General features: G+C 43.9%; 1 protein-coding gene across 1 annotated transcript in view; it reads left to right on the forward strand.

Moving 5' to 3' along the window:
* Lpp (LIM domain containing preferred translocation partner in lipoma) overlaps positions 1–3,779 on the forward strand; it is a 600,182-nt gene that overhangs the window by 100,217 nt on the left and 496,186 nt on the right. The window lies entirely within an intron of this gene.

Consider the following 3,779-nt stretch of genomic DNA (forward strand, 5'->3'; position numbering starts at 1 on the left):
TGTTGGGACTTGAGGACAAAGGCCTCTGTCATCGGAGCATTTAGGAGAAATGGTTCTAAGTTGTTCTTAGGAAAACATCAGACAGAATCAGTTGGGTCAGTGGAAGCTACAGCATGGATTTTTTTTCTCCTCAGCAGCTTGCTGATGCTTCTCTGGCCCCACGTTCATGTGGACTGTGCTGTTCCGACCTTTGTGATCACATTTCATACTCTTACATTGCAAGGTGATTTCTAGAGACCTTGTCTGGCTAATGTCTCACTTGAGTCTTATAGAAACTCTGAGGCAATGGGGACTGAACCGAACAAGATTATACATGCTTTCCCAAGTTGACTGGTGGCAAAGAACTGTGGGAATTTGAACCTAGGCTTGCTGGCACATGCCTTAGTTCTTCTGCAACCATTGTCATTCAGCAGGAATTAGAAATCCTATTGAAAGGTTCCGTGAACTTGGTGCTTCGTTGTATGTCCAACACTGTAAGGTATTTCATTAAAAGCCCATTTAATCTTTTCAACTACACTATAAGGTAGAAATGATTATGTCCAGTTTGCAGAAGAATACCTACTTATATGGTAGATAATACGTTATTCACTGTTCAGTTTTACAGAACTGAAGATTCTATTTAGAATCACCTCGGGTGTGTGTGTGGGGGGGTGATTTCCAACGTAGAATGTGATCCTTGCCCATCCTTGGTCCTCATTAGGAAGGTAAAAAAATAGAACCCCCCAAACTAGCAAAGGTGTCTCGTGGGTGATCACATACTGGATCTTACATGGTGCTCAGGGTTTGCAGTTAGATTTTTTTCTCTTTCCTTTTGCTCTTGGGTGCTACCATGTCTCATAATATTCATTCTGTTGATTGGTTTTTTTTTTTTACAAAGAATTAATATTTTATACATTCATAATGAAATTATTAATCTTCTACTCTATAGAATTGTATACCAGTCAAGGTATTTCCACTTCTGATACCTTGTTTTCTTCTGAATAGAATAGTTATTCTTCCTGCTCAAACCCTTCCTAAGTTTTATATGACTTGAGGATGTGTAAATTGGATTTGAATAGTGCTTTAAGAAAGTGTTGTTTGGACTTAATTACAGAACCTTACAATGTTGTTTTAGTATCAGGGATATTTCAAATAACATTTTTGCTCTTGAAATCCAGTTTCCAAAAATTGAAAGTTGATACCACTTGGAATATCTGTGCCATAGCAGGAAGACAAACACTCAACTCAACCTAGGTTCTTATTGGCTACTTGGTTGAATTACCTTTTTCTTTTGTCCCTAGCATTTATGTTTACAGCGGCTCTCCCAAGCACACAGGCATGACTGTGCTCTTGCACGTACACCCACATCCACCCACAGACACCCACACAGTTATGCATTGTTTACTGCTCTAGTTGGCAGCCTGAACCTCAGAGAGCGGGACCTAAAAATTAACCTCATGCAACCACGAACTTTATTCAGAGCATCAGACAGTGTGTGCTCGGAGGGTAAACAGAAAGAGTCTCCCAGTAAAGTGTCCAGTCACAAGGACAAGCCACTCATGACAAAAACAGGTTTTTCCATAGACACATGAGTGACACCAGCTGAAGTCAGCTCATGCCTGTCCATTACCCCTGGGAGGAACACGAAACTGCATTCCAAGAACACTTCTGTGTTTGGAAGAAACTAGTCACAAGACTCTTGTCTTGTCTTATTGTCTTCTTTCAAGGTCTCGGAAATCGCCTCCCACGGTGTCAGTCATGGACGGTTTTCCAACAGTGGAGAACAGAGGCCTCTTATGCTTGCTAACCCTTGCCATCTTCTTTTTCAAATTTGCTTCTCGTCCCTTCAGGTGAGCCTGAGAAAACGAACCAAAACCCAGCCTTTTCTTTCCTTTCTAAGTTTAGGGTATGAATCACTTCTCCCTGCCCTCTGCATTTCAGCGAATGTTTCCTAGATGTACTCAGTGGGTTTCCAGTAAAGACAAACAGCTCAGAGAGCAGATTGTATTCTCCTACCCACAGCCTGAGTGAGTTCTGGGACCCAGACATTGGAACTCAGTGCCGTATATGGTCAAAAGAGGAGCAGGAGCAGGAGCTGAGGAGGATGCCAGACACGGCAGCACATTCCTAAGAAACACGCACGCAGTGCTGAAGAAACAGGACCCTCCTTGATTTCCATGTTTTGCAGAACATGAACTGTGAAGTTCTGAGAAAGAAGCCAGTGTCCCAGGCATCTGCCACAGGGAACAGTTTATTTTCCCTGGCTTTTCAGACACAAGTCGGTTTAATGCAGTTACTGTTCAAGTCAGTGCAAGCATGAGATCAGAACTAAGAAGTAATTCTTACAGCCAGCAGACATAGGTTTTCTGCCCAGTTCGACTGCCATTCAACTGTGAAACTCACTTTCTTCCTGGCATGTCTTTTTCCATGGTAAAGTGGCAGGCTTGGATGCGATGATCCGCAAGATATCTATTGGAACTGTTTGCCTGACATCTAATTTTGCCTGAGATAATTTCATTTCCTGTGGAATTCCCCAAAGAAAGCGTTTTAAAAGTCTTCCAGATATTTTCTGTGACTTGAATGGAAAAGACAAAATAAATACTGATCTTGCATCTTCCTTTGTGATTTCCTTAAGTGTTTTGGGGCATGCTGTCGCCTTTGCTTGGCAGACCTCTTCTTGCTCATAGGCGCATGATGCATTTTGCGCACCTTGGTTTACCTGCTACCCTCATTCTTTTATTGCTGGACAAGTCGTGCGTAGAGGGGAAAGCGCATCCAATACGTGCTGTCGTGGGGCAGGTTTACACTAAGTCAACGCACCATGGCGCTGCCCACTGTCTGCTGCCTTCACGCATGCGGTCTACTTCGTGGGAGAAGGGGGACCAGGGGTCCCTTTCTATTGCTTCTTTACCCCACACAAGATGGAACTGGACTTGAGATAGTTTCCCAGCCAGTAACTGGATGAGCCCCTGGCTGTCACAGATGTTAACGACAGAAAAGAAATAGGATCGCAGAAGCCTGGCCCTAGAGTCAACTACAGTCATCTGCCTGTGAGACAGTGAAAGGCTTCAGATGTTTTTCATCTTTATGGGTTTTGCAGTCTGTTGTCATCAAGGCTATAGCCTTGTTACAAGCATTTGTGACTTACGGTCCTTTCGGTAGAAGGTTATGGTCAAAGTTGACCTCTTCCCATTTCCACAGTATATTTCTCACATGAGCTCCAGGAATTTACTTTGCTCCTTGACGGTTTTCCAGCCCGTGGTTATTACCATCTCAGTGGTGGCCTGTATCCCAAGCTTGTTTTTCCCGAGTAACTTTGGAAAGTTACTGCTCTGAGAAAATCGTAGTGGCTCAAGAGTGCCCCTTCCTTCTGATTGTGGAAGACTCTGTAGAAGGTCCATTTCCCTGTTACAGTTCCCTCTCCCCAGGCTGGCTACAGAGCAGCCGCCTGGTCCTGGGATGAAGGGAAAGACAGAGATGAGGCTGTTATGAGCAAGGGATTGCTCCGGAGACGGGGAGATGAGAGATCTGTGGCTGATGAGTCTGTGCCAGAGCTCGCTCGGAATCATGGTGCTTCACTTTCTGTGATCTTCATTTCTTTCTCTGGCAAGGAGATTTGTCGTCAGTCCTCGACAGTTTCTACTAGCCTTAAGCCAGAACTTAGTGCGTGTCCAGTTTCTTTCCTTATGTTTCATATTGTTCCTTCTTGTTCTCCTCTGATATACCAAGAAGGTCAATTTGCACCAAATTACCATTACTCTCTTTTAACACGGAACAGAGCCCAAACATAGCCACGCCTT

The sequence above is a fragment of the Microtus ochrogaster genome, chromosome 2 (genome assembly GCF_000317375.1).
Source record: "Microtus ochrogaster isolate Prairie Vole_2 chromosome 2, MicOch1.0, whole genome shotgun sequence".
NCBI lineage: Eukaryota > Metazoa > Chordata > Mammalia > Rodentia > Cricetidae > Microtus > Microtus ochrogaster.